The sequence below is a fragment of the Struthio camelus genome, unplaced genomic scaffold, assembly GCF_040807025.1.
Source record: "Struthio camelus isolate bStrCam1 unplaced genomic scaffold, bStrCam1.hap1 HAP1_SCAFFOLD_77, whole genome shotgun sequence".
Classification (NCBI taxonomy): Eukaryota; Metazoa; Chordata; class Aves; order Struthioniformes; family Struthionidae; genus Struthio; species Struthio camelus.
Genome location: NW_027182600.1, coordinates 82293 through 94048, shown reverse-complemented (window position 1 = coordinate 94048; position 11756 = coordinate 82293).

The following is an 11756-nucleotide window of genomic DNA, read 5'->3' as shown; positions in this document are numbered from 1 at the left end:
CTACATTAGTGATTGCTTACCTGAGCTGTGGGGGACTAAGAGGCAAGGACTGATTTACAATCGGCATGGCTCTTAAATAGCCTCTGCTGGTTCTGCGTTGTAAGGCCATTGCCTTTTCTTGATGACTTAACGCTTTAATGTTAATTTTTGGAAGTGTCTTAATTTTTTTTTCTCTTCCCCGTTGCAGACCAATCTGAAAAGTCCAATCGTTCTGCCTAATGGGAGAGTTCCTTTCTGGGCAGCTGTGTTAAGCATTCTGGGGGGGGGAGGAGGGGGGATCTTCTTGGTGGTGGTGGTGGTTGTAATTTTTTCCAATGGAGTCTTAGATTAGGTAACTATAACTTGCAATGCTTGCCATCGCATGTAAATCCAGCAAAGTAGTCACAGACAGACCCTGCTATTACTTTGAATGGGAGGACAGGTTGCATTTTGGGGGGGGGGGGGTGCCGCCCGAGGAATTCCTGCTGGGATTTAAATCTCGCCGCATGGTTGCGTGAGTGTTCGGTGCACCTATAGGACGGTTATTGCCCAATCTACAGAAGCAAAGCTGCTTTGTAAAAGGGGTTCGAGATTGTCCGAATCGTGGAAGTGTTAGCTTCCTCCCTCTTTACTGCTTTTCCCTTTTCAGAGGAGCTACTTATCCTTCTTTTGTCTGTTCTCTTGTTTCTGTTCCTTTCTTTGTGCCATAACATATCAATATATGTCCACAGTTTGATATATGTAAATAGTTTGATAAATCCGTTTACTTGTTAAGCACTGTATTTGTTAATCAAATCCATTTGTTAATAGTAGGAACGCCTATACCGACACCCCAAATCTGTTGTATCTGTTAGGGCTCAATAAACTGTCTCAGATGCCTAAGAACTGGTTGGGCACTCAGTCATTCCGTGACCTGTCTAGGTCCCTCTCAATGGCAGCCTGCCCCGTTCAGCCCTGGGCCCACATTTCCCTTGTTCCCGCTTCTACTCTTACTGAAACAAGAGCACATCATCTTTATGCTCCTGGCATCCCTTGCAAGCATCGAGCCTAGAGGAGCTTTGGCTGTGTCAGAGGAACTGCTTCCCTACTTGCCTGGACAATAGTTCTCAATTCCTCCTTTGCAGCCTCTCCCTGCTTCCCATGGCTGTGTGCTGCCTTTTTGCATTAGAGCTCATGCCTGAGTTCCCTCTTTAGCCACCCTGTCTCCTGAGATGTCTGCTTGGTTTCCTGGGTGCTGTAGAAATAGTCCAACGCTAGGTTTCCAAGGAGCAGAGTCTCATGCACATATAACAGCAAAATTATTTATTTATTTAAATGACGGTAGAGCATAGTAAGAGCTGGAGCTGGGTACCCCAAACAAAGACATTCTGGGGTAATTCTACCCTTGACAGCTTGGTTTCCCTGCCTGCCAGGGAAGGTCTCCTCCAATCTTGTTTCCTGAGTCGGTGCTCGCTCTCCTTCTGATTGGTGTCTGTCTCCTTTGCACAGGTCCTGGCCTACATCCCAGGCTGGTTACCATGTCCTTGTTTCCTACCAGTCCCTTATCTTCCCAAAGCTCAACCACAAGCCAGGTGCATCCCATCTGGTCTCCTGCACTCCACTTGGTCTCCTGGGTAGTGAGTTTTGTATCTGTATTAGCTGGCTTTAATTGCTTTTGCAGTTCCATCATCAGCAATGTCACATCGTCAGCAATTTCTGGAGTTCCTGGACAGTTCGGCCTTGAGGCCTGCAGGCTTCGTCTACTTTAGGCACTTACGCTAAGGAAGAGTCAGGCCGATGCTAAGCTGAAGCTAACTCAGCTACACTTTCCTTCTCTAACAGTGCTGAAGCTAAAGCAGTTGCGATTTCCTTCTCTGACACTGGAACTGGGTATCAGCATGGGCCATTCTGGAGCTTGGAGGCTGCTGGCCTGAAAGACCTGCCAGCTTTCTGGAGCCCTTCAGAGCTGCCTCCCATGGGATTCCTCCACCAGTCCCCCCAGGAGGCCCAAGTCTGCTCCTCTCACATCCACAGTCTGCACTCTGCTGCTCTTCTTCCTCACTCCCCTCAGAAGCACAAGCTCCACTGCCTCATGGCCACTGCAGGCAAGGCTGACACAGCTGATCACATGCCTGCTGGGTTCTTGCTGGTTGGCAAGTTCCAGGTCCAGGTGATTACAATCCCTGGATTTTCCTGGTGAGCATCTTCCTGCTCCCCATTTCAGCCCCTCACCTGCCAAATGAAATAACAAAGACAGACAGTACTTGAACACCCAAAGGACCTGAGACACGCAAATGCGGGACGCGACTCTAGTATCTGTCCAGGTCCCGCACACCTTTCCAGCTTTACTCCTGCAGCAAACTTGGCTTCCACACAAGCCGGGAAATACAAAACCCATCAAAAGCAAAGAAAGGCACGACATGAGCTTTGCTCGCACTCTCCCTCAGCGCCCAACTCTCTTCTCTAAAGCACTACGCCAAAAGGTCTTTACCCAGGGAGGTCAAGGCCTCATCATTGTCCCCACTCCCGGCCCTGTAGAGCTCCTTCTGCTCTTCTTCCAACTCCTTCCGCTCGTCCGCCGAGAAGCTGGCCGCGACAGCTTCCAACGTTGCAAGGGCCTGGCACAAAAATGAAAAACTCGGATGCTGCTGAACAGCAACAACAGCCAGGCTCTTGCTCCAGCTCCACAGCAAGGTTTGCCTCTGCAGGCCTCAACAAGGCAGACATTGCTCCTGGCACCTATCAACATCGTACCGACAGGATGACCCAGCTTCAGGGCTGCCTCCAAAGACTCTCGTTCTACACCAGCTTCCATACTAAGCTCTTCTGCCTTGGCCCTGACAGAGAACCAAAGCAAGCTGCTTCTCCCAACTGTCTCCACTGCATGCCTCCAAAGCAAAGCAATACAATCCGCTCGAGCACCTACAGCGGCAGAGATGCTGCTGCCAGCCACACACAGCCTACCATTAGCCTTGCTCCCTCCCAGAGCGGGAGCTGCAGATGCTGGTGCTGAGCAGGTTCCCACCCACAACCCCACCCCAAAGGCGTAATCCAGACTGGTCACAACTGGGAAAAACAGAAAAAAAGTATGCCGAGATGTCTCAACACATGAAAGCACTAAGCTGCTGCACCCAGCACCATGCACCCCAGCCCCTGGAACCCTGCACTGCGACTCCTCACCCTGGCACTGTGTACTCCAGCACCCCACACCCTGGATCTCAGCACCTGGGACCCTGCACCCAGCACCCACCTCCAGGCACCCGGCAGCCAGCAACGTGCACCTCACCTCAAAGGATCCTGCAGCCAGCACCATGCATCCCAGCACCTGTCACCCTGCACCCAGCAGTGAGCACCCACCTCCCGGTACTCTGCAGCCAGCAATGTGCACACACCTCCCAGCACCCTGCACCCAGAAAATGTGCACACACCTCCCGGCACCCAACACCCGGGTCCTGCCCCCGGAGCCCGCCCGCCCCCCAGCACGGCCGCACAGCAGTGCTCCCCGCCCAGCCCCCGCCCGGGCCCCGGCCCCAGCTGCGCTCCCCGCAGCCTGGCCCAGCTGCCAGGGCTCCCCTGCACCCGGCCGCCCTCTGAGCTGCACCCTCCAGCCTTCGCCTTCCGCCACCACTCGCCTCTGCCTGCTGCACACACGTCCCGCCAGCACATTGCCCACCATCGCATTTCCCCGCACCTCCAGCATCCTCTTGCAGCCCACCAGCTCTCAGAGGCATGCACAGCTCCGGCGTCCCTCCAGGCCCCCTTCCTCTCCCAACTCCCTGCTTGGCTCAGGGAAGAAAGCATCCTGCTGCCACCACCTCGCGCCGGACTGAAGAGCCCAAAAGCCAAGAGGAGGAAACCAGCGTAGGCAAGCACATGACCAGCACTGAGCCCCGGCAGCAGCTCAGGAGGAAAGAAAACGCACAAGAGGACATGTCTGAGGAGCTTGTCTCTCGACCGGAGCTCCTCGCCACCTCCAGAGTCAATGGCAACAAGGAGGCCCCCCCACAAGACAATTTTGGCTTGGAGGCATCTCCAAGACATCTACTGCAGGACAAATTACCCTCCACATCTGCAGCTGCTGGAGGTGTTGGGAGGCAAAGACAGCCCCACCGCAGAAAAAGGCATTACAGCCTTCTCTGTGTTCTGCAGCCCCAGCAAGAGGCTGCCTCAGTGGAGGGGCTCTTCCCCAAATCCACTGATCAGGCAACTGCCCACCAGGCCATGGCCCACCTGATGTCTCAGCATTAACCTTGACAAGTTGGCTTCCCATGGAACGCTCCATGCAGCCTGAAATGGCAGACCTGAAAAATACCTATATTCTGCTTGTGCTGCGAGGGAGGAGAACATCTCACCAAAGGAGCAGCAGGCTGCACCATCCACCAAGCCGGCAGCGGACACTGGCTGCATGTCCCGGGCCTTCTATTACTAACCGGCACGAACCGTTCTACTTCTCTGCACAGCTTGCAGCAGCTCTTCTCTATATTCAGGAACGTGAAACAAGCGACAAGTTTTTCATCTACACAAAGCTACTGGAGTCCTGGGGAGTAACTGCCAAGGGGCTGCAGTTGTGCTGGTAGATGAGAAGCGCCCCAGGGCAAAGAGCTCGCACCTTCTACCGTGCTTCTGTGGCTGTGGCACACCCACCCACACATGTAGCCCCAGAGACACCATGCATAGGGACCCAGGGCCCAATGCCCCCAGGTAGGGACCCAGGTGTCTGGGGCCCTGCTCCCCCTGGGGACTCAGGCATCTGGGTTCCTGCTCCCCTCATGCATCCAGCTGTCCAGGTCCCTGCTCCCCCCAGGGAAACAGGCATCTGCGTCACCTCTACCCCCCCAACAGGGACCCAGGTGTCCGGGACCTGATTTCCCCCAACAGGGACCCAGACATCTGGGGCCTGATTCACCCTACCCCGCAAGGGACCCAGGTGTCCGGGGCCCCTCTCCCTGCCCAGGGATCCAGCTGTCTGAGTCCCCACTCCCCCAGGGACCCAGGACTAGGGGTCCCCGCTTCCCATAGGCACCCAGATGTCTGGGTCACCTCTGCCCCCAGGGATCCAGGCGCCTGGGTCGCTGCTTTCCCAGGAACCCAGGTGTCTGGGGCCCTGCTCCCCCCGAGGACTCAGGCATCTGGGTTCCTGCATTTTTGTACCAAAAAAAAAACAACTTTCCAACCCAACCCACTTTACTGCCTCATTGCCCAAATGACCCATGGGGCACAGCCATCCCTGCTCCCACCTCCTCCTGAGCAGTAACCCTCCTCCTGCCCCATGGCCTCCCCTGACCCATAGCCCCCTGCTCTCCCTTTGCCACCTTGCTATACCCTTGGTGTGCCCCCAGAGTTGCTGAGCCCTCTAATGTCCCTTGTGTCTCTACACATCCTCCTTGTGATCTCATGTCCCTTACATAAATCCGTCTTCCTTTTGTCTCTACATACCTTTCGTGGGTTCTCATGTCCCCTGTATACTCCTGTGTCCCTTGTGTCCCTACATATTCTCCACGTGCTCCCATGCTCCTTGCATACTCCCACATCCCTTCTGTCTCTCCATATCCTGGATGTGGTCTTATGTCTCCTGCGCCCTCCCATGTCCCTTCTGTCTCTCCATAGCCTCCATGTCCTCTCATGTCTCCTGCATAATCCCATGTCCCTTGTGTGTCTACACATCCTAGATGTGGTCTTATGTCTCCTACCTGCTCCCATGTCTCCTGTGTCTCTCCATATCCTGGATGTTGTCTTCTGTCTCTGGCATACTCCCATGCCCCTTCTGTCCTTTCATATCCTCCATGTCCTCTCCTATCTCCTGCCCCCAACCATGTCCCCGCTGTCCCTACATAGCCTCCACATCCTCTCATGTCTCCTTCGCCCTCCCATGTCCCTTGTGTCTCTCTGTATTCTCCATATCGTCTCTTGTCTCCTGCACCCTCCCATGCCCCTTCTCTCCCTACATATCCTCCATATCCTCTCATGTCTCTTCCATAATCCCGTGTGCCTTGTGTCCCTACATTACCTCCATGTCCTCTCATGTCTCCGGCATACTCCCGTGTCCCTTCTGTCTCTCCATATCCTGGATGTTGTCGTCTGTCTCTTACCCCCTCCCATGTCCCTTCTGTCTCTCCATATCCCCGATGTTGTCTTCTGACTCTTGCCCCCTCCCATGTCCCTTCTGTCTCTGCATATCCTCCATGTCCTCTCATGTCTCTTACAGAAACCCGTGTGCTTTGTGTCCCTACGTAACCTTCATGTCCTCTTATGTCTCTTCCATGCTCCCATGTCTCCTGTGTCTCTCCATATCCTGGATGTTGTCTTCTGTCTCTGGCATACTCCCATGCCCCTTCTGTCCTTTCATATCCTCCATGTCCTCTCCTATCTCCTGCCCCCAACCATGTCCCCGCTGTCCCTACATAGCCTCCACATCCTCTCATGTCTCCTTCGCCCTCCCATGTCCCTTGTGTCTCTCCGTATTCTCCATATCGTCTCTTGTCTCCTGCACCCTCCCATGCCCCTTCTCTCCCTACATATCCTCCATATCCTCTCATGTCTCTTCCATAATCCCGTGTGCCTTGTGTCCCTACATTACCTCCATGTCCTCTCATGTCTCCTGCATACTCCCGTGTCCCTTCTGTCTCTCCATATCCTGGATGTTGTCGTCTGTCTCTTACCCCCTCCCATGTCCCTTCTGTCTCTCCATATCCCCGATGTTGTCTTCTGACTCTTGCCCCCTCCCATGTCCCTTCTGTCTCTGCATATCCTCCATGTCCTCTCATGTCTCTTACAGAAACCCGTGTGCTTTGTGTCCCTACGTAACCTTCATGTCCTCTTATGTCTCTTCCATGCTCCCATGTCTCCTGTGTCTCTCCATATCCTGGATGTTGTCTTCTGTCTCTGGCATACTCCCATGCCCCTTCTGTCCTTTCATATCCTCCATGTCCTCTCCTATCTCCTGCCCCCAACCATGTCCCCGCTGTCCCTACATAGCCTCCACATCCTCTCATGTCTCCTTCGCCCTCCCATGTCCCTTGTGTCTCTCTGTATTCTCCATATCGTCTCTTGTCTCCTGCACCCTCCCATGCCCCTTCTCTCCCTACATATCCTCCATATCCTCTCATGTCTCTTCCATAATCCCGTGTGCCTTGTGTCCCTACATTACCTCCATGTCCTCTCATGTCTCCTGCATACTCCCGTGTCCCTTCTGTCTCTCCATATCCTGGATGTTGTCGTCTGTCTCTTACCCCCTCCCATGTCCCTTCTGTCTCTCCATATCCCCGATGTTGTCTTCTGACTCTTGCCCCCTCCCATGTCCCTTCTGTCTCTGCATATCCTCCATGTCCTCTCATGTCTCTTACAGAAACCCGTGTGCTTTGTGTCCCTACGTAACCTTCATGTCCTCTTATGTCTCTTCCATGCTCCCATGTCTCCTGTGTCTCTCCATATCCTGGATGTTGTCTTCTGTCTCTGGCATACTCCCATGCCCCTTCTGTCCTTTCATATCCTCCATGTCCTCTCCTATCTCCTGCCCCCAACCATGTCCCCGCTGTCCCTACATAGCCTCCACATCCTCTCATGTCTCCTTCGCCCTCCCATGTCCCTTGTGTCTCTCCGTATTCTCCATATCGTCTCTTGTCTCCTGCACCCTCCCATGCCCCTTCTCTCCCTACATATCCTCCATATCCTCTCATGTCTCTTCCATAATCCCGTGTGCCTTGTGTCCCTACATTACCTCCATGTCCTCTCATGTCTCCTGCATACTCCCGTGTCCCTTCTGTCTCTCCATATCCTGGATGTTGTCGTCTGTCTCTTACCCCCTCCCATGTCCCTTCTGTCCCTACATATCCTCCATGTTCTTTCATGTCTCCTGTGCCCTCCCATGTCTCTTCTCTCCCTACATATCCTCCATATCCTCTCATGTCTCCTGCATAATCCTGTGTGCCTTGTGTCCCTACATTACCTCCATGTCTTCTCATGTCTCCGGCATAATCCCATGTCCCTTCTGTCTCTCCATATCCCTGATGTTGTCTTCTGACTCTTGCCCCCTCCCATGTCCCTTCTGTCTCTGCATATCCTCCATGTCCTCTCATGTCTCTTACAGAAACCCGTGTGCTTTGTGTCCCTACATAACCTTCATGTCCTCTTATGTCTCCTGCATACTCCCATGTCCCTTCTGTCTCTACATATCCTAGATGTGGTCTCATGTCTCCTACCTGCTCCCATGTCCCCTCTGTCTCTTCATATCCTCCATGTTCTTTCATGTCTCTTGCATACTCCCATGTCCCTTCTGTCTCTACATATCCTAGATGTGGTCTCATGTCTCCTACCTGCTCCCATGTCCCCTCTGTCTCTTCATATCCTCCATGTTCTTTCATGTCTCCTGCATAATCCCATGTGCCTTCTGTGTCTACACATCCTAAGTGTCCTCTCATGTCTCTTGCCCCCTCCCATGTCCCTTGTGTGTCTGTATATCCTCCATGTCCTCTCCTATCTCCTGCCCCCTCCCATGTCCCCTCTGTCCCTACATAGCCTCCACATCCTCTCATGTCTCCTTCGCCCTCCCATGTCCCTTGTGTCTCTCTGTATTCTCCATATCGTCTCTTGTCTCCAGCCCCCTCCCATGTCCCTTGTGTCTCTACATATCCTAGATGTGCTCTTATGTCTCCTGCCTGCTCCCATGTCCCCTGCGTCTCTGCATAACCTCCATATCCTCTCAAGCCTCTCACAGCCTCCCATGTCCCTTCTGTCTCTCCATGTCCTCCATGTCCCCTCTTGTCTCCTGCCCCCTCCCATCTCCCTTCTCTCTCTACATATCCTATGTGTCCCTTGTTCCCCAGACCCTCCTGTGTCCCTTCTGTCCCTACAGAGCCTCCCTTCGCTCTCATGTCCCCTGTGTCCTGCCGTTTCCCCCGGCTCCCCACTCGTCCCCCTTCTCCCTCCGTCTCCCCCGTGTCCCCCCCGGCCCCCCGGGCACTGCCGCCGCTGCCCGAGCCGCTGCCTCCTGCCGGACGCCGGGGTCGCCGCGAGCGGCGGCGCTGCCCGGAGCCGCGGGGGGGGCTCGGCGGCTGCCGGCGGCCGCTGCCCCTTCGGCGGGGGCGGGACCCCGCGGGGCCCCGCGCTGCCGCCCGGACCCGGACCCGGACCCGGACCCCGACCCGGCCCCGGACCAGGCCGCGGACCCCGACCCGGCCCCGGCCCCGGCCCCGGCCCCGGCCCCGGCCCCGGCCCCGGACCGCAACCCGGACCCCGAGCAGGCCCCGCTCAAGGACCCCAATCCGGACCCCGACCCGGCCCCAGCCCCACACCGCAACCCGGACCCCGGCCCGGCCCCGCTCAAGGACCCCAACCGGGACCCCGATCCGGCCCCAGCCCCGCTCAAGGACCGCAACCTGGACCCCGATCCCGCCCCGGACCGGGACTCGGACCCCAACCCGCACCCCGGCCCCGGCCCCGGCCCCGCCTCCTGCCGCCCGCGCGCTCCCGCTGCCGCCCCGGGTCTCTCTGTGAGAACTCTTGTCAGACTCGGTGGCTGTGATGATGGTGACTGGGCCCTGTGGAGGCGCTCCTCCTCCTCCTCCTCGGAATTGAATACATTTTAATGAACAACTCATACCAAAAGGAGGGAAGCCTTAGAAAAGAGAAGGAACTATTGCCCGTGGTGCAAACTCTCTCTCCAAGCCTTCTATTCCTCTGCTCTGCTGGCCGTCATTGTCACGGTTGCAGGTGTGGAGTCGCGTCTGTAGTCTGGTCCCGTAATGACGGCTCTGCTGTCACTCCTTTTGCTATTCAATCTCCTCCTGCCCTCCTGTCTGTGTCTCCCTCTAGCCTCTTCAGTTCCGTTCAGCCACTAACTTTGGAAGGTACATTTAAAATGTCACTGTACTTCATGTGGCTAAAACTAAGCTGTCTCTTGATTGGAAACGGACTGGAAGCCTGAGCAGCAAATAACAACGCGTTGCCAATAAGTTGCGTGGAAACCCCGTTCTTGTTTTGGCCAACTGACTAAGGTGGAGACACGTGGGTCGTCTAAGGCCATCTCAGGCAGTCAAGCGCAGCCACGTTAAAGTCGTACAGTCACTTGCTATCGCTACACAGGATTGCCTCCCAGTGCCTGGAGCCCGTTCTTAGAAGTTTTTCCAAGAGTTCTGTTTCTAGGTAATGTGACTAAGTCTCCTCCTTTATGAGTGTCGCCCTGTGGTTATGCTTCAGGAAAGACGCCCTGAGACTCACGCAGAGCTATACTGTACCATTTCTTTACAAATCCCCCTTGTCAATACTGAGAGTGGTTTGAGATGTTTTTCTCCATCATATTCTAAATGGGGCTTTTTTTCTTGTCTTGCAAGCGGGGAAAGGGACGCACTGCTTTTTTCAAGCTTTGCCTATTGTCAGGAGTTCAAATAACCAAGGAAGAAACTTTTTCCTGCTGACACGGCAAGGCGAGATAAAGAACGTGTAGAGCAGTAAAGTACAGTACTAAAGCTGTTCCACAATTTCCGTCGCTCACTCTTTCCATAACTGCAATAGCTGCAATAGCTGCTACAATTGCACATAATTGCACAATGCAGACTTGCTGTAGAGTTTCCCGGGGAGAAGCTGGGCTGTTCTTTACACGTGCGGTTGCGCTAGCATAGCCTGTGGACGCATCATGTGCACAGGCTGGTATTATGTCAGTTCTCGGACCTTTTGAATGAGTTTGTGTAAGGGAAGGGGAACAGCCTGGCACTGCTCCTGTGATAAAGCAAAAGTGTCCTGTCTCCAGAATTACTCACTTGTGCAAGTGCTCTTTTGGGAAGCTATTTATGTATCTGTTTTAAAAAGTCATCCTTCTGCTACTTAATTTGGTTATTCTGAGGGGGCTGTGGATGTCTTGGAAGAGATCAGCTGGTTACAATACCAAAGGCGCTTCATGTTTTTCCACTGTTCCCTCTTGACCTGGAGGCATAGGGATGGATAGTCCATGTTTGAGGTTACCCTCTATAAAACGGGACAGGCACAACATTTGGCAGTGACATAAAGCACAAAGCAGCAAACTCGGAAACTGTCTGTGAAGACGGCGCTTGCAGGATCAGGGAGCAGTTTGTAAGTTCTTAGAAAGTATTCCAATGCTCTTTCAGAATAAGAAGCTAACCTCATGTGAGAAATTCACTCTGTAGGGAAATTAAAATGCTAAAAAGAAATTGAGTCGGGCTAACAGGTAGCTTTTGCGTTCGCACTTGTGTTGAAGAAGTACCTTATCGGGCTGGCGAGTGAAGGAGTAAAAGCATAAGAGCAAAATTTAAAAAAATCTTGGTGGAGAGGTAGAAGATGTGCAGGCTCAGCAGCTTGTAGAATATGCTATTGACTGTAAAGCATATGAATATTTTCCTAAATTATTTATTGTTATCAGCAGTTGTTTTCTTTCTCTGTAGGAAGGCCATACGTATTTGTGCCTCATCCTTGCAAAACAGGACCTGTTCTTAAAAGGAAAAAAACACCTAGAGAGTTGTTAGAGCGGTACTGTGCTGTCTGTAAAGCAAGCACAGCATACGCTTACTGTTGGTGGTGTTCTCTGCCCTGGAGCTGTGTAGAAAGAGGTTCATTTAGCAGTCACAAACGTGGGGGAATGCCTCCTGCTGGCCATTCATGGCACTCCTGTGCTTAAATCCCAGGCTTAGATCCTAGCTCTCCAGGTTGAGTCCAATCAACCGGGGGGGGGGATTTGTTTTCACCACCAGAAAGCTACTTCTTCACAGAAACATTGCTTAACGTTAGTGACTAATCTTTACTCGTGTTAGCCTCTGACATTTACTAATATTACCCTTTCAGTGACATTC